The following is a 27,090-nucleotide window of genomic DNA, read 5'->3' as shown; positions in this document are numbered from 1 at the left end:
ATGTATGAGGGTGACTGTTTATAAGGATCCAATCAAGAATGCTTTCTTTTTGTTTAGAGTTACCCATTCTGGTGGATGTAGTAATAATTTGTGAGAAACCATGAAGGTTAATGTTAGTGGGGTTATTATCATTAGAGCATAGGTACCAATCAATGTTAACGTCACTCATAATTATAGTTTCTTGTGGATAGTTATTCATTAGCCAGCTTAATATATTCTCCAATGTATAGGCGTTATTCCTGGGAGGGATATATATAACAACTAGGTTAATACTTTTTTCTTTATTCAAGTGAATTTTTAAAGCGAGTATTTCGGCATTAGAGAATTGCGGTGGTTGGGTAGGATTAATGGTAACGTTAAGGTTAGTTTTAAAGAGTGCAGCGACTCCGCCACCTTTTTTTTTATTTCTATCATTCCTATATATGTTATATCCAGGTGGGATGAGTTCATTATCTTTGATCTCTGGCTTTAGCCATGTTTCAGTTAGACATATTATATCTGGTAGGTAAGTATCTAGGAGTGCATGTAAATTATGCACTTTCTTGTTGACACTTCTAATATTTAGGTGGAAAATTTGTAGCGAATGGGATGTCGTTGGGGGATTCACAGGACAGTCCGGGTTGCTTGTTGATATGGGGCCAGGATTGGGGTGGATATCTCCAGCCCTAGTGATATTTTTACTGATATATTCTAGGAGTTTTAAGAATTTTTGTACTAGTTTCTGGGATTGCTTGTTTTTATGATAGTTAAGGTTAAATTTGCTTCAATGGTAGTGGATGATATTAGTTTTAAAAAGGTAGGACTGTAGGTAGTGGAATTTAAGAGCAATTTGAGATCCTGAGGTTGTTGTTTGTTTTCTGGGGAAATGGTAACCTATGTATGGTTGGTCTTCATATTTACTAATGTGGTAAAAACTAACTAACAGAGGTAATAAAAAGCACAGGATTGCTATTTTTCCCATATTCATGGTGGTTAGAAAAAATTTTTATTCACTTCTTTTAGGAGGATGGGGAGGGGATAAATTTATAAGAGATTGTGAATGGCTAGTAAAGTAATGAGGGGGTGTGGTTACCTAACTATAAATGTAGGGGTACCGGGGGCGGGTGGGATACGGGGGCAGGGTGGGGAGCGGAGCGGGGATAATCCTGATTCCAAGGTTTTTTAATTTCAATGTTAAACCAGGTATGAAAAAAGAAAAAGACTAATGGTAAACCTGTGATTTACAGCTATACTGACACAGTAAACTATGGTAGAACAGTGCTACTAAGCACGCTATGCTTCAGGTAAATAAACTATATGACTGCTGTTTGTGATACAGGGTGCTTTTTAATTTACTGCCAGTTTTCCTTTACCCAGGGCCAGCGTTGAGACTACGAGTGTATAATATTCACTAAAAGGTCTTTAAAACGCAAATTAAGGTCGCGTACCTTGTTTAAAGCGTTGCTTTGTTAGCAAGTAACTGAGAGTGATGAGGACTTTTCCCGTCGCTTTCCTTTGGTGAGTAGATACAGTTAGTATTTGCCGCTTTCAGGGCGGGATACTGAAGTTAGGTAGAGTCCCACAGTAGTGAGGGATAAATACCGAGAGCAGCGTCTGTGGGAGAGAGATTAGAAGGGCAACATAATGTAGCTGTTTAAACTTTACAGATAATGAAACAAATAAGCAATATATAGCATCAGATTAGTTTCACTACAATGCAACTTTAGCTAATAAAACAGTGTTAGTCATATAAAATCCAATCCAGTGGACGTAGGTAGTTAAGAATCACAGGATAAAACAGAGCGTAGTACTTTGTATGATACAACAGTTCACAGTACACTTTACTAAATGCGATAGTTAAAGAACACAGAAGTCACTACGTTGAGCAGATATTAAATTTCAATAACAGTCAACAACAATATAATGATACAGAGTAATAAGCCATTAAATATGCTGTTGAAATGGCTGTACATACCCACGTTAGCGACTGGAGCTAGGAGACACAGCAGTATATGGTAAAATGGCGCCAAGAAACGGGTTATAAATAACCTCGTATTAGCCAATAATAGTGGGAGGGGGGATAATCCTGATTCCCAGGTTTTTTAATTTCAATGTTAAACCAGGTATGAAAACAGAAAAAGACTAATGGTAAACCTGTGATTTACAACTATACTGACACAGTAAACTATGGTAGAACAGTGCTACTAAGCACGCTATGCTTCAGGTAAATAAACTATATGACTGCTGTTTGTGATACAGGGTGCTTTTTAATTTACTGCCAGTTTTCCTTTACCCAGGGCCAGCGTTGAGACTACGAGTGTATAATATTCACTAAAAGGTCTTTAAAACGCAACTTAAGGTCGCGTACCTTGTTTAAAGCGTTACTTTGTTAGCAAGTAACTGAGAGTGATGAGGACTTTTCCCATCGCTTTCCTTTGGTGAGTAGATACAGTTAGTATTTGCCGCTTTCAGGGCGGGATACTAAAGTTAGGTAGAGTCCCACAGTAGTGAGGGATAAATACCGAGGGCAGCGTCTGTAATATCCAAGTCTGTAGTCTAAGCAAGGCCTATCAGTTCTTCTAGCAGCCATCTCCTACAAGGTTGACTCCTTCTGCTCTTCTTGTACAGAATCTATATAACAGCATAAACTTACCTCGCACCCAACCTTCCATTATGGCTGTGAGTTCCACAACTGAGGTGAATTCTGTATAAAGTGACAAAGTGTGGGCCATTTTAAGCCTAACCAATTTCCTTCAAAGGTGAGAATCAAACCTTGTTGCTTGTGTCTGTAAGCTAAACACCTTAATTTTTGTGTCAACCTCCAAACACGTGTTTGTCATTGTGTAGGAACAAACACATATTTATCCCCACAGCACTTCGAGCAATTGAGTTATTGAGATGATAATGACTTGAGAGCTAATTCACATATTCCACATGCTCAGATGGGTTAATTTAAACCTTATAAGCAGAATGTGGGGCCAGGGAGCTTCCATCATGCTAGGGAATAATTCTTTGTTTTCTAAGAGCTGCTGAACAAAATATTGAAAGCAGCTCTTAGAAAACAAGGAATTATTCCCTAGCATGATGGAAATTCCCTGGCCCCACATTGTAGGAGCTGCTGAACAAAATATTGAAAGCAGTTTGCATTAGAACTGCATTGGATTAGTGTTTAAAGTTTCTCAACGTATGTATTAGTCCATACAGCTACTCATTCTTAGTAGATTGATAAATATTTGCAAAGAGTGTTTTGTACTTGCAGTGTATCATTAAATTCTGTTTAAGTAATCTGAAAGGTATTTTATGGGGGTTGGGCAATACCCAAATTCATGTATATAGAGTTCTTTAGAATTATTGTAACATGCTTAAAAGTTTAGACTGTCACTGTTTTGACATATGCATTGTTCTTGATACATTAACCGGTGTTTCTCTGCTTAAGATGTTTTCTCTGCTTAGCAGGTATGTAGTATTGCATTTGCTATTGTTTGTTGTATCCTGCAGTTGATATATTTTTTGCAGGGTGGTAACGCATATGGAATATTACAGTGCCTCCATTATTATTTAGAGTGTTGTTTCTATGATGCTGATCACTGATTACATACTAATATATATGTTGCTCCATAACCACAACAGTCTGTATTACCCATCTATGGATGTTTTCTGATATGCATTTTTTCTTGACTCACAATACAGATATGGTTACCAGTTCCAAAAGAAAGATGATGTCATCCTCACAGAAGTCTCAGATGCTAAGAATGAGGTCATAATACAGGTCTTCCATTTCCATTGTTGATGGTTTCTTGATACACATGGCTTCGACAAGCCCTTTCATGAGTGTATATTACAGTAGATGCTTGACTTGTCAGTGCTGTTTGTGGGCAGAGCTAGGTATACCATATGGTCTAACATAGGATCAGTGACATGATTAAGACGGCAACTGACACAGCATAGGTTGTGGCATGGGAGTGAAGGGCTACTGGTGGTGGGCTATCAACGGAACCACTACTCACTGAGCTGAAGGAGTTCTTGCAAAGTATTAGGGATCCAGACAGCTCAGAAGAGTTTCATAGCTGGGTGCTGGATATTGGGGAGGAGGTGTAGCAGACCCAGGGAATTCCCACTGTTGATGCCCAGGTATGCTTACACATGGCTTACATCCATCTCTACAAATGATAGTCACTTGTATGCTTACAATAGTTATATCAACTGTATTGTGTCTGGGCAAATCTGGCATTGAGGTACAATGACTACCTGTGCACATGATATGGCAGACTTTTTTGTATTAGTTATGTCTATTATTTTCTAAGATTATAGCATTTGCATATGTGTTTGAACTATTTTTGGCTTAGGTATTTTATGGGATATTTTCTATTGTATTTTTTTCTGTTGTATTCACAAATGAAGCACTGTGGACCTACCTTCATCTGATGTTGGAAGAACATCATCTGCTGCTGCTGCTTCTGCTGATGATGGCAGTGATGAATAAGAGCAGGAGTTGCAGGGACCATATCAGACATTGGGGATTGGGGGTCCCACATCCCCCCGATGTATGGATGCAGTCATTATGCCTACATATACCCATGATGCAGAAACATTTAACAGAGGACAGGTTGATGGGAATGTGGTTGATCAGGGTATTGTGGTAACCCCAATTGTGGAAATGACAGAATTTCCTCATAACAATTGTGATGTAACACATATGGGTGTTGCAAGAATAGCTCAGAGAAGGTATACTTACTACTCCCTCTAGAGGTTGGTGCTTCAGTAGCTGACAACCAACATATGTGCAGAGCTGTTGAGGAGGCAGAGACAAGTTCCACCAGGGCCTCAGAAGAGATTGACAGACTTACTACTTGTCGTGCATCTGGCATATAAGATTACATGAACCATGTTTGTGACTCCCTGGTCATGATTAATGACATACTGGACCATAAGCAGTCAGGGGTTGCAGGGAGTATATCAGACATGAGGACTGGGAGTACCACATCCCCTCCCAAAGTGTGGACACAGTCCTCATTCTGAAGGCGGTATGGGGCTCCTCAAAATTGATTACATGTAATTGTAGGACTGCATACATATCTGCTGACCTCACAAGATCCAAACATTGTGAAAGTTTTAAAACAAGAGGAGAACAAGTCTGAGATGACTTCTCAGCTTAGTTTAGCACAAGCATATCAGTGTCAAGCTGGAATGGAAATCAAACCAGAAGTAGATAAAAATCATGCAGCAACTGAATGTGCCAAAAAACAAAAAAAAGAATATAAGGTGAAAGATCAGATGAGAAGGCAAAAATTTGTGGAAAATGCATAAATGTAGTTGAAAGAACAGAAAACAGCTAGATAAAACTCATGTTGATCAGGATTTAATGCAGGAATGGTTAAGGAAAGATGAATTTAAACCTAAGGATGAAAGGTTAATCTTGGTGGCCCAGGATAGTGGACTACATACACATTGCTTTACAAAATCGATTGAACATGTCAGAGAAACATATAAATACAGATTTTTGTAAAACAGAATTGGAAACAGTCACACATCTTGTTCTTGGTTGTGATCTACTAATGACAAAAGGCCTGTATACTGCACGACATAATAATGTGGCAAGACTGTTGCATAGGGGATTATTCAAACATTATAATACTGAAGTAGCTGAGAAACATTTCAAACATGAGCCACAAAACATTATAGAAAATTATGAAGCTTGTATTACATGAGATCACCCGTTACAAACAGTTGAAAAATAGATGCGAGAAAACCAGAAATAACAGTCCAGGAAAAGAAGACAAAAGTAGCATTGATCGCAGAAATCACTACACCCAGTGATTACAGTGTCTTATGTACAGAGTGGCACAAAGTCATAAAATACCAGGATTTGCAGGCAAAAACAATGGTAATGAGGAAGAAGGATATCCAAACAGTTCCAATAGTAGTAGGAGCTATGGGTCTCATAAAAAAGAATCTACAGTTGCATTTAGATATGTTACCGATATATGTAACTTCATATGAATTGCAGAAGGAGTCATTACTGGGCACATTGTGAGTGCTGCAAAGAGCATTTTTGGCTAACATCAAAGACTGAAACAATACTAATTTCATGAACTTTAATCATACGTTGAGTTAGGAATGGGGTCCATTCCTGTGATGGTATTAAAAACCAAAAAGTCTTGGAGAAATTTAATGGGAGGAAGACCGTGCAGTGCCTGTTCTAGATCATATGACAGGAGAGGGGCAACATCCATAAGGCCAGTCTGCTGGTAAATCATCAGATGTCAGCCAACATGGCTGTGGACATGCAAGATCCCACTCCTGCAGTGATACTACTCTCTATCTCTGCATCAGTGAAGGATGTGTCCACACCCAGACATGGTCATGGCTGTGGATGTAGCTGTGATCGTAGCCTACCCAGCGTTCATGTTTAGATAATACTCCTAACCTCTATCCAAGGTTGTGGAAACAGCAGTGCAACTCCCTGCAGAGTTAGTTCACATGGTTGGAGAAATCCAAGAAGAACTTGATCCTCTACCATGTACGGCTTATAGCCGCCCAGGATGCTAGGGAGTAGTGCTACCACTAATGCTGTGGCCATGTCCTTGCAGACCCAGACACAATGCACCTCATGTCATGCTGACCATGACACCTTCCACACTAGCACATAATTCAAAATGGACTTCATCACATCTGGAAATACTGGTCTTGAGAGTGCATAACTGATATTACCTCATCTCTCACACTCCCACACTTCCTCTGTGTAAGACTGGCCCTCCTGCAACCACCTTCCAAACACACACACACACACACACACACACACACACACACACACACACACACACACACACACACACACACACACACACACACATGATGATGATGACATTTGCCCAGTCCTTTGCATAATCTGTGAGTTAGGGCTGCCTATGTCTGATGCAAAGTGTGGCCAGATAATGCATGGTTAGTCAATACTATTGCTTTAATTTGGGTATGTAATAATTTTTATTTTGTTTAATATGCTTATCTTCTGTATTAGTAATAGTGTTACTTGTAAAGGATAGCTTGCTCACTTACTTGTGCAGATAATAATGTGAGTGTCAAGCCCTCTGGAGGGGTGTCTCACTTGGGCTGCTAATGCCTGATGAATATAGTGAGAAGGCAATGCATAGCTTAGCCAAAATGCTTCTTTGTACTGTGTAGCTGCAAATTGCTATTTGTGTCTTAATTTATTTGATTACATTCTGTAGTCATAGGTGTATAACTATTTTGTTCATCTACAGAAGATGATGCTGAGATTGTCCTGTGGAGATATTTGACATAGGCTGACTATGCCTGATGCACAGAGTGGCAATGAAATGCATAATAGGTAAGCAGTAGTCTTGATTTGTTTGATTGCATCATTGTTGGTGGCTAAATCAGTTATTGTTACATTATTCCTGTACTGGTATCAGTGATTTTATTTCCTTCTTCCTCCTGTTTATTGCATTGTAGTATTTCTTCATGACATATTCATCACACTCCTTTACTACTCCATCTGAGGACTCCCTAGCCTGGGGTTGCCTGTGTGTGATACTGGATCTACTTCACATAAATGAATTTTCAATTACCTGAAACTTAAAAGGATGAGACAACTTCATTGAAAACTTATTTTCACATGTATTAGTATCACCGCAGTTTTACTCCAGGGAAGGAACCACTGGCCACCATGACAAAATAAACAGACCGAAGCAAATCAACCCTCCACATTAACTAAATATACCAACTCCGAGATTGCACTACAGTGGGGAAAAGGGCAAAGTTCACCATGGTCTCCAAGTCTTTCCTTTTCCGCGTAAAAATTCTGGTGATCCGATTGTTTGTCAAAGTAAGTTTTCAGTGAAGTTGTCCAATCCTGATAAGTTTCGGGTAAGGGAAAATTTGATCATGTAAAGTGGATCCCTGGTACTCACAGTAGCCAGTCATTGCATGTGTAAGCATAGTCTGTTTTTTGAATGAATCAGCCTTCCTATGTGTATCTGCTTAGCTCTTATAATAATCAAGGGGTGAGTGCATGTGCAATTCACTGCTTCTTAGCTTAAGCTATAGTATATTCTGTCTGCTGTTGTCTGTCATGATTGCCCCTGGCAGTTCCTCATCTGACCCCTTATCTATATCGGCTGCTGCTGCTGTGGTTCTGGGAACTGTGGCCCTTGTACTGGGGCATCCTGCTGCAACTGTTTTCTAAGTATAATGTTATGTAAAGTGACACACACAGTCATTATTTTTGCTGAGGTGGCAGGGTCATATTACAGGGTACCTCTGAATATTGGAACCATGATTTGAGAAGCTCAGATACACACTCCGATATTTCTAGTTTGTGGATGTGCAGTGTGGTAACCATGGAGTGTATAAGTCATGAGCAAAGATTCTAGGGCATATCCTGCCACTAGATGTCCCTGTGGAAAATCATTACTTGCAAATCTTAACTATAGGTCACAGGTGTGCGATATCTAGGAATCATGAAAACTACCTGATTGACCCACACACACACACACACACACACACACACACACACACACACACACACACACACACACACACACACACATTATAGATGATATCTTGTGTATTACAGACTACCCGATGGAGTGATACCTTTTTCAGTTCACCAGGTAGGGCCATTATTGCAATGTGGGTGTGTTATATGGCCCCCAATATCTCAGGAAAATGAGCTATAGCATAGAAATTTTGCACGGTGGTGGCTTACTACTTTGGGGTACATGAAAACCAAATACCCTCCAACACATATTGAAGCATTACATTGAGAAATTGGTAACGTATTCTCAAGGCAGAAGCCTGTAAAACACTCACTGTGTCCTTTATAGGTCACTGAAAAGTCCCTTTAGCTAAAATATGTAAAGCTGCACATTCCTTAGTGTCCACTGGGATGGGTTACACATTTCTTAGTGCCATAATTACCAGTAATAATCTCCTATAATACCATGTAATTATGCCAAATAGACTGTTAATTAAATGTTATCAGAGAACCTTATTCAAAGTAGTTACAGTTTCTGTAGAATGTAATTATGCCAAACTGAATGGAATCAAACAGCACCTTATCCATCTAACAGTAGTCAACTAACTTTCATTACTCTAAATGTTAGAAGCATTTGTATTAAAATCACAGAACTCTATACTTGGATAGCTGTTCAAAAATCTAGTATCCTAGCCATAACAGAAATATGGCTACAACCAAATATTAGCAACACTGAAATATTACCACCGATCTATAACTTTATTTGGAATGACCAAACTAAAAGGAAAGGCAGTGGTGTAGCAATCATATATCCAGATTGTCTCAACCTAATCCCTTATAATGGCCCCATACCACAATTCAGTAAGGCAGAACTTCTTATCATGATCCTCAAACTAAACAAACACAAACAAATCAGTATCATTACCTTATATATTCCCCCAGCAATAACATCAATGTAATAGAAGACATTCTACACTGGACCTAAACCTCTATTCCTAATGAAACAGTCATACTAGGAAATATCTTCCTCCCCTAAATTTAGCATAAATCTTTTTGGATATAAACAATTGATACAAACTCCAATATACGTTAGCAAAAACTCAAATTCCATACTAGACTGGATCTTGATCCCACTAAATTTACCTCATTTGGCACCCTATCAAACCCCCTCAGTCACCTTCTCTCTACGTCACACACAAAATCCTCTAAAAAGGAAAACTATAAAAACTCTTCATAGCAAAACAAATTTAAACCCTCAGACATTCAACAATATGCTCTCCTCAATAAACTGGAATATACTAATATCCCACTAGATGATGTCATTGAGAAATTTAACTCAATATTTCCTAACAACTTAAAGAAAATGGCACTGCCCAGAAACAAAAAAATAAAAACAAGAGATACACCCTGCTTAACTAATGCAAACTAGAGACAAAGTCAGGAAAAGATGGCAGACAAACACACCCCATAAAACCTCTAACAATATAAAAGTCTTCATAAGCAGGCTAAAAGGCAGATATTCTTTGACAAAAAAAAAAAAAACATACTACATTGAACCCCAAAATAATTGCAAAGCCAATCCCAAGAAATTCTGGTCAGCCATCAAGAAAATTCTGCAACCAGGGCAAAAACATAATCCCAATCCATGTCCAAAGAGTACACATCTGGACATGGGTCTATATCTTGACGTTGAACAATAAAAAGAGCGAACGCTCTTTTATCAAACACTAAAAATCAAAAGCAGTAAATGTCGAACACACGGAACAGTGATTTCTTTCTCAGGGAAAAAAATTGCTGCTCCACAAAAAAAAAAAAAAAAAAAAAAAAAGACAAATCCAAACACAAAATAAAGTGAGGGACTTGTCCCTGGGAAAAAAGTCACTGTTCCGTGTGTTTGGCAGTCAGTGCTTTCGACTTTTAGTGTTCGATAAAAGAGCGTTCTCTCTTTTTATCATTCGACTTCATAATATAGACCCTCTGGACACTGCTACACAAAATACTACCTACTTTGTAGACAGCATAGCATCTATTACAAAATTATTTAGTCACAGTACTGCAGATCACAAATGATAAACAACTGTTACCTCCTCAATTACACTTCAACCAGTATCTACGGCCTATATAAAAAATCCCTTAAGCTGATAATCCACCCAGTGAATTCCTTAAAATAGCAGCAAGTAGCATATGTTACCCCATATCCATACTCATAAATAGATCCATACCGAAAAACTACATAGGGGTCCGAATGGAGAGATGATAAGTCAGGAAGCAAGGGGTAGTATTGCTGAAACTCAATTCATTCTCAATTCTTGGTGAGTACCTTCACAAGGTGGATCCTGTTTTCACAAAATCTCACCAAGACAACATTGATATATAGACTTTATTTATATAGCATATATCATGGATAGAAGTAGGTTAAAAATTAATAAGATAGCTGGGTGCACAAGACCCAGGATAAAAAAGTGCCCAATCTTGATAGGGACACTGGTGCCAAGACTGGAAAAGATGACAGTGTAAAATCCTCAAACTATGGAAACATTCCTACAATGGGACCAGGCCAGGCCAGGAGGAGGATGGCCCCCTGTTGTAGAAGGAAGTAGTAGTCCACAAAAACTGATAGGCCAAAGAAGAGCTATAAAGACAATAAAGTGGCTATTGAGGATAAGAAAGAAATTATGTATTGCTACTATTATGCAAAAAGCCCAGAATTTCCAGACACAAGATGTACAAAATGATTAAGAGAGAAAATTAGAAGAAAGGAAAATGCTTTCACAAGAAAAAGTGTCAGAAGCTTCAAATAAAAAATTGTATTCATTAATACAATAGATTTTTGAAAAACAGTATATAGATCAAGAAACTTTGACTTGTTTTGATAAGTATAAAAAAACAAATATGGACATGGGAAAGAAAGAGATTTGATATGGTGCAATATTTATGCAAAGGAGAAAGCTATATTAATCAATGTAAAGAAGGTAGCCATATTCAAAGAGAAACACAGGCAAAGACATCCAGATATGGAAAATTTCACAATAAAAAATAATATCACAAAGAGGGAATGTAGAAAAGAAGATCAGTAAAGTAGAAGTTAAAAAAATAGAAGATGAAGTTATGGAGTGCCTGCAAAGTGAAGGATTTGGTGTAGAAGGTCTAACACAGGTAATACCATAGCATGATGGACTGAGTCCCCAAAGTAAGGAGAAGCAGGAAGATCAGGAGACATCTGAAGAAGAAATATGGACATGTGTAAAGAAAAAGATATTTAATATGGTGTAATATTTATGCAAAGGAGAAAACAATACTAACAAATATATAAAGAGCCACACCAAAGATATTTGAAGAGAAATACAGGCAAAGGAATCCAGACATGGAAAACTTTACAATACAAAAACACTAAGAAGACAGAGGAAAAGTAGAAAAGGAGGTAGGAATGGAGAAGTAAAAGAAATAGAAACCGAGGTTATGGAGTACCTGCCAAATGAAGGATTCAGTGTAGAAAATCTAATTCAGAAAGCACTACAGCAGGATAGAGCAATGGATATAAAAATTAATGGGGAAACCAGTGGAATGGAAAGTAATTTGTCAGGTTCCATATGAAGATATTTTGGAACTTTCCACAGGAAACCAGTATAAATGTTCACTTGAAGTTGGACAGCAAGGGAAGGAACAGGAATCTGTGTAAACTTTGATGCAGTCAATGTTGAGGAGTGAAAAGAAAAAAATGCGCCCTCAGTTTAGAAGAAAATGAGCTAAGAAAAGAGTGGCTTGATTTAATAGACATAGGTAGACATATTAAGATCATTGAAAGAAACACTGCAGAAGGTCAATAAAACTCAAAAAGTCAGAAGTCTGATAAAACAAATGAACACAGTAGTTAGGACTGTCCTTACAGATCCATGTGATATAACAGAAGTAAACAGGATATATTACTGTGCAGCTAAATTAATGACAGATAAAGTTCTACCACAAGAACACGGGAAAGGAAGGGGAGAAATCGAATACTATCATGGAAGTATTGAATAGAGAAAACTATAAAGCAGTTAAGACAAGAAATGTCACTGTTACAAGAGCATAGAAGAGGGAACAAATCAATAAAATTACTAAGAAAGATAGACGTGATAAAAGCAATGCACAGTATTAGAACAGACCAGGATTTATCATGTACTATCACAAATAACAAACTAAAAATCTCAGCTCAGGAGGAAAACTTAGAAATTACATAGATAAATATAAAGGAAAAGTACAAAATAAGCAATTTACTGATGACCCAAACAAGTTTTACAGAGAATTGGGAAACAAGGTAAAAATAATTGAAAGACCACCAAAAAAGAACTACATACATTTTGGAGAAGTATCTATGGAGATCCTGTGGAACATAACAAAGATGCTCAATGCATAGAAGAAGTAAAAGAAAGAATAAGAAGTTTAAAGGTACAAGATATGAAATGGAATGAAGTAACAGCCAGAGAGATTGAAACAAAGTTAAGAAAAGCCTCTAACTGGAAAACCCCAGGTCCAGATGCAATACCTAACTTTTGGTTAAAAGTATTAACATCTTTGCGGTAAGATTTAGCCATGAGTAAAAAATATTTATATGCACACCCTGAACAGACACCAACCTGGCTAACAACAGCAAAAACAATGCTCCTACTTAAAAGTGAACGTGCAAGCTGCCCTAAAAATTATAGGACGATAACTTGCCTTCCGACTACATATAAACAATACAAGGGAATTGATGCTGACAGAGTTTACAGTCATTTAGAAAAAAATACTCAATTATGACAGTAGAACAAAAGGTCAATAAAAAAAAGTCATATGGAACAAAGGATCATTTGTTGTTAAATAAAGTCATAGTAGACAACTGTAAAAAGGGGAAGAATCTAAGTATAAACTTCACACACACTCCACGTATTTCAGACAGCGAAGCCAAACTGAACAGCAGTAGTAGTAGTAATACTCCAAGTCAACTGCTCAATACGATACTGGAAATTGTTCAAAACACGATTTATTTTCCAAATAAACTTTTAAGTGTGCAGAATACTCATACACTTCAGAAAACAGCAACTAACATTACAAAACGCTTTTATATATGTGTTTATGTGTAACCCCTCCCACCATCATCAATACAATTAATCAATTAAATACATTTTGTGTATAAAATTGTATGAATAAAACCAATGTAATAAACTGATGTAATCAAGCCTATACACAAACCAAATACAATGTCAACTGTAAATCTTGCGTGTTTTTAAAAAACTGTTGTGTATATATACTTTCGTTTTGTTCTTATATATACTGTTATGTTAAATTAAAATTTAAATTTAATTTTAATTTTAAAAACCTATATTGCACGAGTCTAGCCTACTACTCTTTGGCTCTCATAATCATGAAATTAAAATTAATGTAAATATGTAAAAGTTAAAATATTTAAAATATTCAAGTATTTAAGTAATCATCTAAAAAAACTCTATTTATTGTTATTTTATACTATCTATTCTATAATATCATGTAGTATAACTAAATGAATACATAACGTAAATATAAGATATTATATATGTAGGTGTAAACAATCTAGACGCTAAGGTTAGTCTTATTAGATTACATTACTTGTTAAAATAAGTTTGTATGAAACTATATAAATGTAACAGTATGGAAAAGTAATAATGTTGATATACTCTTTAAACTTTTAACTATTAACTATTCACTATACTAACGTCCATACTCGGAAATACCATATGTAATGTACATTTATAATGTTTATATGCGTCATTGTTCACAAAATGTAAATTCATCTATCTAAATTTTTCAGTCTAAGAATACATTTAATAGAGCACATTTCATTTAAACCTGGGTTTCTCATTGCGTTGGTTCTCAATTGCCAAAGAAGTTCTAACTTCTCCAAAACCAAGCTTTCATTACCTCCCCTACCATCTGGGTTAATTTGATCTATAACTCTAAATTTGAAGTTATGGTTCGGGTGAGAGTCTATGTGTCTGGCTAACGCATTGTCCAATTTCTTAGAATTAATATTGTAAATATGTTCTTTTATTCTGTCAACTAGTTTCCTGTCAGTCTTTCCTATGTAATACGCTTGACATGCCTGACAATTCGCTAAGTAGACTACTTGTTTACTGTTGCAATTGTATTTAACTAGCGTTCTATACTCTCTCCCATTAATCACAAATCTAGTACCTTCTTCTATATATTTACAACAGTTGCACATTAGACACTTAAACATTCCTCTTTTAGTCGTAAAAGGCACACTTTTCTTTTGTAAAATGTCCTTCAAATTATCTTAGGTTTACTTGGTAGTAGATCACAAAAATAATTATCATTTTGTAAATATTCCCAATTCTTCAACAATATATTAAATATTAACTTAGAATCCAAATTGTAAGTACAAATAAAATTGCAACCAAATGGGATCTCTCCTGTAGATATTTCACTATTTACTGTACTAACCTGTCTTGTTCCTAATTCTAAACTTAAAATTGGTGGGTATACACCTTCCATTCTTTTGAATTTTACTTCCATTAATATTTCACTAAGCAGTTCATATGGGTAGCCTCTTAATTTGAAGAATTCCAAAATTAATTCACATTCTTCATTGAATTCTTCCTCTAATGATGTCATTCGGGCTGCTCTCAGTTGACTTGGAGTATTACTACTACTGCTGTTCAGTTTGGCTTCGCTGTCTGAAATACGTGGAGTGTGTGTGAAGTTTATCGTTTTTGTTTTTTAAGAGTTTGAAGAATCTAAGTATGGCATAGATAGACTACAAAAAAGCATTTGATAGTATCCCACATTCATGGATAAAACAGTGCTTAAAAATGTATAAGATACACCCTACACTGATCGACTACATTACAGTGACCATGAAACAGTGGCAGATCACTTTACAGTTAAGCCATGATAAAGGACAAATTATTATTCCAGGGATAAACATTCAAAGGGGGATATTGCAGGGTGACTCTGTCACCACTGCTATACTGCCTTGGCCTTAACCCATTAAGTTGTCTACTTAACAGCTTAGACCACGGCTATAATTAGGCTCCTAGAAAAAACAAAGTGTAAAGGCTTCTCATCTTCTATTTGTCAATGATTTCAAACTGTATAGCTCATCAGATGAGAAACTGAAAGCACAACTGCAAGTTGTCAAAACTTTTTTAAATGATATAAGAATGTCATTTGGTCTTGATAAATATGCAAAAGCAACCGTTAAAGCAGGAAAACTGCAGCACCAGGAAAACATCAGTTTGGGAAAATAATGTGATATAAAAGAACTTGAGTAAGAGAGACTGTATAAATATTTGGGAACTGATGAAGGATCAACAATAGAACATGAACAAATGCAAATAAAACTTAGTAAGGAATACTTTAGAAGACTTACATTAATCCTGAAAACAGTATTGACATCCAGAAAAAAAATTCAAGCTATAAACCAATTTGCTCTTCCTGTCCTAACTTACAGTTTTGGAGTGATTGACTGGCCCCAAAATGTTTTGGATAGATTAGATAGAAAAACTAGAAGGATGCTTCATGCTCACCAAATGATTTATAAAAATCAGTGCATACCAAGAGTATATGCAATTATGGGACCCCACACATATCTGCTGACCTCACAAGACCCAAATGAAGTGAAAGCTTTGAAACATGAGGAGAATAAATCTAAGATGACTTCTCTGCTTAATCTAGCAGAAGAATGTCATCATCAAGCAGGAATGGAAATCAAACCAGAAGTAAATAAAAATCAGGCAGCAACTGAATGTGCCAAAAAACAAAAGAAAGAATACAAGGTGAAGGACCAGATGAGAAGGAAAGAAATGTGGAAAATGCATAAATATATTTGCAAGTATAGAAAACTTCTGGAAGAACCACATGTTGATCAGGAATGAAAGCAGGAATAGTTAAGGAGAGGCAAATTCAAACCAAGAGATGAAAGGTTGATATTGGTGGCCCAAGATAGTAGGCTACATACATGTTGGTTTACAAAGTCCATTGATCATGTGGGAAAAACAGACAGCTTTAGGTTTTGTAAAACCAAATTGGAAACAGTTGCATGCCTTGTTGCTGGTTGTGACATACTAATGGCAGAAGGACTGTATACTGAAAGGCATAATAATGTGATAAGACTGCTGCAATGGGGATTGTGCAAACATTATAGTATTGAAGTGGTTGAAAAACACTGGAAACACGAACCACAAAGCATCATCAAAAGTGAAGATTACATCACATGGGATAACCCGTTACCAATAGTTGAAAACATAGATGCTAGAAAACTGGATATAGTGCTCCATGAAAAGAAGACAAAAGTAGCATTGCTCATTGAAATCACCACACCCAGTGACTACAGTGTCTTGCATACAGACAGACACAAAACGTCATAAAATATGAGGATCTGCAGGCAGAAATGAGGAAGAAAGATACCTAGAGAGTTCCAATAGTAGTAGGAGCAATAGGTCTTATAAAAAGAAGCTACAATCGTATTTAGATATGTTACCAATGCATGTAACCCCATACGAATTGCAGGAGTCATTACTGGGCACATTGCAGGTGCTCCAACTAGCACTTTTGGCTGACATCAAAGATTAAAACAATACTAATTTCATGAACTTTAATCATACTTTGACTTAGGAATGGGGTCCATTCCTGTCATGGTATTAGAAACCCAAAAGACTTGGGGAAATTAAAAGAGTGAAAACTATGAACCCCAAATCTGGAGAAAATCACATTTCGTTCCCCTCATATACCTCAACCAAGAAAAACTTCTAACTCAAATCCAGCATGGTTTTTGACCCAGCTACAGCACAAATACAGCTTGTATAGCTTTCATAGATAGAGTGAACAAAGCCAAAGATAGCAATCAACTTGTGTCTGCCTTATTCCTTGACCTATCAAAGGCCTTTGATATGGTCAGCCATACTAAACTACTAAAGCAAATTTCAGCCTTAGGTCTAACACCAAACACCCTAAACTGGTTCAAGAGCTATTTCACTGACAGATACCAATCATTAAAATGGTAATCAGTGTTCTTTTCCCCCTGTCAGTACTGGCATCCCACAAAGATCAGTCCTTGGTCCTCTCCTCTTTAATATCCTTACAAAATATCTTTACACTTGCACACAATATGCTTCTGTCATACAGTAGATTGATGACTCAACACATATGTACTTCCAACAACCATACACACCTCAACAAAATTACACAAAAATCCCTCACTGCCACTGAAAAAGAAGAAACAAACTTTTACTTTTCTATCCTAAATCTCTTGTTTCATGAAAAACACAACTTTAAAATATACTCCCTCATTGATACCACTATAGAAGTGGTAACCAATACAAAACTATTAGGCATGACCATAGACCATAGACAACAACCTTAAATATGATTTACACATACAAAATGCCATCAAAAACACACCAGAATGAAGGCATACTCTACAAAGCTAGAAACGTCCTCACCTCCTCATTCAGATACACCCTTACAAGCAGTTATCTTCTGCCTTCTCTTCATCATGGAGCCCCATCTTCACTAATATTCAAATCTCACTTACTCAAAAACTTGAACAATGTTACAATAAAAGAGCCAGATTTTCATCAAATTCTCACTGCTGTACCCACCGTTGCACTGCACTGAAAACACTTAACTGGCTAGAACTATCAACTACATAAATGTATTTGGCTAATCACCACACATAAAATCACTCATTAGCCAACCACCTACCCAGCCTTAAATTCTGTAGTACAAAAACACTCCCCTAAATGGCCACAGGGATCAAGTAACCAAGTTCAACTCACTGTTCATAAATCAGCTAAATCAACAGGGTATTGTCTGTATTCTCACTCAATAGCTAAAATATGGAACACTATGCCCACATCTGTAAGGACAGACACACCCCTCAAATCCATCACATACTCGCTTAAAAACTATCTAAAACTACATGGCTCTGCTCATGCTCTACACCAGGTTAGTCAAATAGCTCCTTAAGTTGTACCTATAATAGCATTACCCTCCATCTTGCTATTATATTTTATACCATTGATAGTCTCTTACCTCTTTTATCTATACCGTACAGTACTATTATCTCTATACAGTCCCCTAACATTTCTTTCAACCTTTTGCTTCTTCCCTATCCATACCACATACTTTGCTAATAAACATATACATTTATATCTCCTACTTTCCCTCTCCTGTAATTCCTTCCTCTCTCAACCTCTTACTACAAGATATAATAAACAAAAAATATTTAACTATCAAGCAGAATCACACTGGTCAGAATCGTAAAGAACACTTGTCTCATGTTTATAGTCTCCTTAATAATATCTTATGTCTGTAATTAATGTGGAAGTATGTTTCATCTAGTATATGTAAAAATGATGTGCTAATACATATATAAATGATGTGCTATCCATTATCGTATATTCTTTCTTGTATGTGAAAACATTCACTGTTGCTCTGTAATAAGCTAATGTAAGTTAATGTAATATGCTAATTGTCACTGGAGTTTTTCTCCCTGGGCCTCTGCTGAAAATGGGCACCCACCCAGTCGGATTTTACCAGTAAAGAAATGTCAAATAAATAAATAAAATAAATAAATAATTGTTTGCTAAATGTGAAAGCCAGGCATAATGGTAATGTATGGCCTCACACCTTTATATCTGGATGTAACTAATCTTAACAATGTATGTGGAATTTTTAATGACTGTGACCTTAACATTAAGAAAATTTTACAATCATTTTGTTGCTATGTATCTCTCCCTCACTCTCTTTCTCACTATCATTTCTAATATTTTATTTTGATTTCATATTTCATTGCAACATCCTTTACTGCTACATTACAACCACCAGCACTGAGAGCTACAATGACCATGGTGACTTAGGCCACCATCTTATCACATGTGGCAACAGCATAAGCAGCAGTGGCAGCTAACACTTTCATGTTACAACCTGCCAGTTTGCTTACACACCTCTTGCACTACTTGCATCACCTGCTTCAGGTAGCCTTGCCTCAAGGGTTGGTTCTATGGTATGCAATAGGTGGAGTGCCAGTGGAGGTGATGATTACGTCAGCTGACAGGAGCTAGCAAGGATGGTGAAGGATAGTATGGAGAAGGGTCTCAGTGTCCACATCGACCACATGAAGAAAGCCCTGCAGCATATTGCAAGTTCACTGCCCTGTCCATCACTGCCCAAGGTTTTTGATGCATGAGACATCGGTGACAGTTCTGAAGATGAGGACTAAATTCCCTCTGTGTTCATGTCAGATGGGGATGCCCTTCCAAAAAGCTATACCCATAACTATACCCCCATGGTGTTCTCCTCCCTCTTGTGTCTATTCCCATCCCTGTCTGTTCTGTATATTTGCCTCTGCTACCTAACCTGCCCTACCTACATACCTCTAATATCCCTAACTTCCTTCCCCTATAGTTCTCTCTCTCTGAAAAAGTAAAACAGGCACCTATCCCACAAAAAAAAAAAAAAATCCCATACATAACTCTCTACATTACATATATGTGTGCTTTACACAACTTTCATTAGATGTGACACACATTATTAACTTGCTTTCACATATCATTCATGATGTGAGTCTCCAAATTTCAAATTTGTCTAAATTTATTATACTTGTATATTATTAGTTTGTGAAAAAGTGGATATATATATATATATATATATATATATATATATATATATATATATATATACATATATATATATATGGTCCTATCGCAACACCATCTTACTCATTCTGAAAAGACTCACCTTATGTCCTACCCTCTCCTTGTTCCCCATTTTCATCTCTCTACTATTATCCCATCTCATACCTGTTGTCTGATAAAAAAAAAAATAGATGTACGCACTGTGCACATGGCTGTAAATGACTTATAAAGAGAAGTCTCTGTTTCTGTACATGACATTTGCATGAAGTTTGTCATCGAGCTGCAAAGCTAAGTGGTAGATCAGATCCACAAATAATCATGCAGGTGCTAATACTTTGCCATTGGTCACTCAACTGTGTTTGACAGAACTGGCTTCGGTAAGTGATTCTGTGGCCTCTGTGAGTTGTATTTGATTTATTGGTTCAATGTATATATAATAAATGGAGTCTATTCTGGTGCACTGCTATATGAAAATGAAGGAGGTACTGTCTCACATTTTCCTTCCCATTCTCACAGCGTGTGCCATTGAAAGGGAAGAGTTACAAACATATTTGAGACTGATATCAGTGAGTGCAATACTATCATTCCATGTATGTCTTGTCATTATCCTGCACATTACATATATGTAACAGCAAATTTTCACTAATGCAGACACACAGACAAGACTTTATAGCAACAATGCTATTGACATGATGATAATGCAGTGATCTGGAGGACAACACTCAGGAATGCATGGGTGGCATTCCATTGTGTTACAGGTGTCCCTCTCACCCAACTCCATCCTGCTGAATCTCTGTGTCATCACGTTTGTGTTGTCCGTTCTGAACACTTCCTTCATATGTTTCTTGACAGGCTCATGATAGTTCAAGTTCCTCTGTGACTTAACCTGTGAAGCATATCAATTAGTCCATCATGACTTCCATTCCAGTAATGTGCACTGCAGTTAACATTAGTTTTTTACATACACACACACACACACACACACACACACACACATATATATATATATATATATATATATATATATATATATAGGGATTCACTTTATAATCTCGAAATACTAAAATATTGAATTTCAGTAGTATGTCGAGACTATAAAACTGAAAACTCACAAACCCGAAACCCCAAAACCGCGAACATAAACAAAACATTACACCACACAAACACAAATACACCTACCTCCTGACACTACAAACACCTACACTTCCTATAAGCAGGGGGGCATGCACCCCTGCACCCCCCCGCACCTCCCTACTTATATATACTAAATACGAGGTTGGACTAAACACTGAAAGTCGGAAAACCCACCACCACACATTCTACACCCCCCTTGCACAAACACACATCACGTACATACAAACACCACCACTCTCAACACTTACACACTCACAATCTAACCTACCTACCCTAGCCCACTCCTAAAACTCCCCAAAAGACTCACATACACACAGACCCTTCCAAAAACCCTTAAAAAACATAACACTTACCTAACACGTCACCACTACCGTGGGTTCGACATTTCCGGGTTTGATATTCTGCAGTTTCGCGCAACTGGAGATTCAACACTTTGGTCTCGAGATACTGAAATTTGACATATCAGTTTGAGACTACAAATGGAACCCATATATATCTGCATTTACATCTATATCTATATATGTCTATATATATATATATATATATATATATATATATATATATATATATATATATATATATATATATATATATATTTATTTATTTATTTATTTTACATTTGTTAACCGGGGTGGACTGAATGGATGAATGTCCATTTTCAGCAGAGTCCCAGGGAGAAAAGCTCCAAGGTACATGTACACATTACAATTATTAGAACAATTAGTGAATGGCAATTACACACAGGTTATAGACAAAGCAATACAACAAACACATGACACCTGAGACTTACAAATCAATGCATGTATGTATATACAGGTAGTAATGACATATTTCCTTCAGGATTAAAAATACATTGAGTAACTTTAGTTATGGTTTACCCTTCATTATATGGAGATGGGTGGCTGAAGAAAGGACTTTTATAGAGGAGAGGTATGCGAGATGGGCAGGGCACTAGACAGGGTTGGTACAGAGGCATAGCTAGAGCGATTTGAGGTGATTCTTAAACTTGTTTTAAATACTGTTGGTGAAGGTTCTAGGGTCAGGTCAGCTGGTAATGAGTTGCATTTTTTTCCAACAGAGTTGGCAAAGAGAGAGTCACCAGCGCGTGGTTGGATTTGATCGTTAGAAATAGGAGTTTGATGGAGGAGTGGAGTGGTCGATTGCTGCTGTATGGGCAGATCATGTTTTTTAGGGCAGGGGTATTTTCTGGCCGGTAGAGGACTTTATGGGCAACTATGAGCTGGTTGAGCTGTAGAAGTTTAGGTAGTTCAAGCTAGCCTAGGAGATTTAGGTTGTGTCAATGGTGGGTTCGGTAGGGTGTGCCAGTAGCAAATCAGGCAATATGGTTGTAACACGATGATAATTTATTAAGATCAGTTTTGCTCAGGTGGGAAAAAGAGGAGTGGCATAAAGAAGGGTAGACAGTAGATGGGAACAGGCAATTGCAATTCTTGCCAGTGAGGCGAGGAATGATTTGATCCTATAGAGAGAGCCAAGTTTTTTATTGGTAGTTTTTATATTTTGATTGATGTGCACATTAAACCTGAGGTTGTTATCAATTGTGACACCCAAAAGTTTAGTTTTGGTTTCTGGGGAGATGATGGTACCATTACTAGCTGTTAAGCTGAATATTGGCGGGGTGGTCCTACTCATAGGGATGAAGAGAAGTAACTTAGTTTTGTTGGGATTTAGGATTAGATTGGTTTAATAGCCATTTTTCAACCAAGTTAAAGGTGCTTTTTTGGGTTATTGCAGTAAGATTTGCTGGGGTGGTGGCAGAACAAATCAAGGTCAAGTCATTTGCATATTGAATGCAGGTAGCCTCTGGTATGACTGTGCTAAGATCATTTATAAAGATGGAGAAGAGAAGGGGACCTAGTATTTTGCCCTGGGGGACTCCAAGCCTGATGGAGAAGCATGAGGATAGTTTACCCTGCCACAGGACTGCCTGTTGCCTGTCTTGTAGGTAGGAATCAAGCCACTGGAGCACCTGTTTCTTTAAGGTGAAGGCCTTCAAAGTGTTCATTAGCATTTTGTGATTGACCATGTCAAAGGCCTTGGAAAGGTTTAGAAAGAGTGTGGAGGTTAGTTTGTTATTGTTACAATTGTGGTTTATAATGTTAGTAAAAGAGAGGAGGGCTGATGTAGTTCTGTGATTTGGCCTAAAGCCATGTTGAGAGTTGAACAGTAGTTTGTTCTGTGTTAGATATTTCATGAATTGAATATGAACACACTTCTCCATAATTTTAGCTAGTGGTGACAAAATAGTTATGGGCCTGAAGTTAGACAGTTCAGTGGAACTGCCCCCCTTGTGAAGTGGTATGACATGTGAGATTATCCATATGGCAGGGATGGAAGCTTCTGATATGGTTTGGTTGATTAGGATTGAGATGGGGTATGCAATTGCATCTGCAGCCTTTTGTAAGTAGTCTGCTGGGAGGAGGTCATCAGCCAGAGTGGTGGGTCTTAGTTTCCTAAGTAGGGCCTTAATGAGTTAGGTGGAGACTGGTTGGAAACTGAAGGAAGTATTGGTATAGGTATTGGCTGCATTTGGATTAGAACCAGTGAGAGTGAGTTGGCTAGCCAAAGATTGGATAGTTTCAGTGAAGAAGGTGTTAAAGGTGTTAGCAATATCTTCTGGGGATTTTTGTTTGGTGGCAGAGGGATGTGGGGTGGTGATTTGGCCTGGGTGGGAGTGTATTTATTCCTGCCCAGAATTTCTGTGGTTTATTTTGGTGTAATTGCTGTAGGTGGTAATAGTAATTCTTTTTATCTAAAGTTATGAATGTTTTGGCATCATTTCTTAGTTGTTTAATTTTAAGTTGGTCAGGTAGGGTTTTTGTTGTGCAGTAGGTGGCCCATGCTTTATTCCTATGTGTGATTTTGGATTTATATCTTTAGTAAGCCAAGGTGCAATGGTGATGGACAAGTTGACAGATGAGATCAGACAGGAGTCCTTGTGGACTATGATGTTTGCAGATGACATTGTGATGTGTAGTGAGAGTAGGGAAAAGGTGGAGGAGACCCTGGACAGATGGAGATATGCTCTAGAAAAAAGAGGAATGAAGGTCAGCAGGACTAAGACAGAATATATGTGAGTGAATGAGAGGGAGGATAGAGGAATGGTGAGGATGCAAGGAGTAGAGGTGGTGAATGTGGATGAGTTTAAATATTTGGGATCAATAGTTCAGAGTGATGGTGAGTGTGGAAGAGAGGTAAAAAAGAGAGTACAGGCAGGATGGAGTGGGTGGAGAAAAGTGTCAGGAGTGATTTGTGACAGATGAGTACCAGTAAGAGTGAAAGGGAAGGTCTACAAGAGGGTAGTGAGACCAGCTATGTTATATGGGTTGGAAACAGTGGCATTGACAAAAAGGCCAGAGTTAGAGCTGGATGTGGCAGAGTTAAAGATGTTAAGATTTGCACTGGGTGTGACGAGGGTGGACAGTATCAGGAATAAGTATATTAGAGGGTCAGCCCAGGTTTGAAGACTTGGAGACAAAGCCAGAGAGGCAAGAGTATGTTGGTTTGGACATGTGTTGAGGAGGGATGCTGAGTATATTGGGAAAAAGAAGCTAAGGATGAAGATACCAGGTAACAGGAAAATATGAAGGCCTAAGATAAGGTTTATGGATGTGGTGAGAGAGGACATGCAGGTGGTTGGTGTGACAGAGCAAGATGCAGAGGACAGGAAGAAATGGAAACAGATGATCTGCTGTGGCGACCCCTAATTGGAGAAGCTGAAATATGATAATGAGTAAGCCAAGGTGCAACACTGACCTTGGTTCTAATAGTACAACAAGGGGCATTACAATCGAGAATAGTGAGGAATTTGGTGTTAAAGTAAGTGACAGCTTAATCTAGGGGAGTTTTTTTAGGACTGACCAGATACATGCCTTTAGTTCATTGTTAAACTTATTGAGATCAATTTTGTTGTTGCTTCTTATAGCTCTATAGGTGGGTTGATAGCAGAAGTTACCTTAAGCTTGAATATATAGCTGAGGCAGTAATCACTTAGATCATCAGGTAGGGTGCCTGATGTATAGAGATGTGGGGAGTTATGTTTATTTTGTGATTTACTTGACCTAGGGGGTGAGGATATGGTTTGGGTAAATCCATGGAGGTTTACATGGGTTGTGGGGGATATAGAGCAACAGGCATTCCAGTCAATGTTGAAATCCCCTAGAACAATGGTTTCTTGTGGCTGGTAATTAGGCAGCCAGCTTAAGAAATCTTCACGGGTGTCTGCATTCTTCCCTGGAGGAATGTAGACACAGACAATGTTTATGCTTTTGTAGTTATTAATATGTAGCTTTGTGAGAATCATTTTGGCATTATTGAATTGGGGGGGGGGTTGTAGGGTGTCCATGGTGACAGATAAGGTAGACTTATAAAGTATTGCTACACCTCTGCCCTTTTTGGAGGTGTGATCCAGTCTGTGCATGTTGTACCCTGGTGGCAGAACTTCATTGTCCTTGGTGGCAGGTTTTAGCCATGCTTCTGTGAGGTAAAGTATATTGGGTGAATGCACTGCCAAGAGGACATGTAGATGCTGGATTTTGTTATTTATGCTCCTGATGATTAGATGGCAGGCCAGCAAGGAGTCTGTGGGTCTATTTGATGGGTCTATGTTGATAGGGGAGTTAGAGGGGGATTAGGGTCAGTAGTAGGGGTTGGGCCAAGGTTTGAGTTACTGTCACCATCCACAGTGAGGTTATTTTTTAACCTGGTTATGAGTTTCCAGATTCTGAATAGAGTACAGTAATAGCATCTGGGTTTGGGACAGATGTATTTAGGTCTAATAGTGACATCGTTGTTTGGGGTTGGTGAGATGAGTATCTGAGAAGGGGGAAGATGAGCATTTTTGTGTATTAGTGAAGGAGTTGAGGTTCTGAAGTAATGGAAGCCAAGGTAGCCCTTGGTCTCATAGGCGGAGAGTGGATATGGGATGAGTAGCAGGGATATATCATCCATACCACAACAAGTAACATGTATCACTTCACACACATGGACATAACAGTTTAAAAAAAAACAAAAAATTACGTTTCCTGCTTTTACCATTGCATGAAGCTTGGCATGGAGCAGTACCACTACCCATATTTAGGTAATGGTAACTGGCACTTCATGTTCTCTGACTAAAATGCATCAGAATTTGCCTTTAGCTGCATTCATATACTGCTGCTCATGCAAGTATACTCACCGCTGATGCACAACAGAAAATAATAGTGGTATCAGAATGCGTAGACAATGTGTGCAGCTGCACTGAGCTGTACTACTGTCACAAGTGAATGATTTTGCTCCTCAAACAGTTGGACAAGACTCTAAGGGAAGACATATGTACACACACACATACACACACACAATAGCATCCCTTCAAACATCTGCTTTCTGACAACTGTGATATGGCTTCTTCCACAGTGTCAGCTGCTAGTGTACAGGTCTATTAAATGTGATATAGTGAAGTAGGTGTTGAAATTCAGCAGTGCGTACCTCATTTCAGTGTATGAAGACAGACATTGGAGAGATGCAGATATGGCTTACTCAGCAGATGAGATGTGTATAATAATTTTATTTAGTAGTAACATTTTCAGAAGTGGAGAGTTTTGATCCCTTAAGTGTTGTACTCCCTTTTAAGGGAGGCCATATGTATTCAAACACCCTTCCCATAACAACCCCTCAAATGTGTGCTGTCTGACATCTGTGGCTTGACATCTACTGAGGCCTCAGCAGCTAGTGCACATGCCTAGAGAATATGACTTACATTAGGTAGGTGTTCAAACTGAAGAGCGTGTACCTTGTTTTAGTGTGTAAAACCAGGCTGGAACCCTC

The sequence above is a fragment of the Protopterus annectens genome, chromosome 6.part0 (genome assembly GCF_019279795.1).
Source record: "Protopterus annectens isolate FY-2018-M chromosome 6.part0, PAN1.0, whole genome shotgun sequence".
Taxonomy (NCBI): Eukaryota; Metazoa; Chordata; order Ceratodontiformes; family Protopteridae; genus Protopterus; species Protopterus annectens.
The sequence above is the reverse complement of the archived record's forward strand: the minus strand, read 5'-3'. Positions refer to the sequence as shown.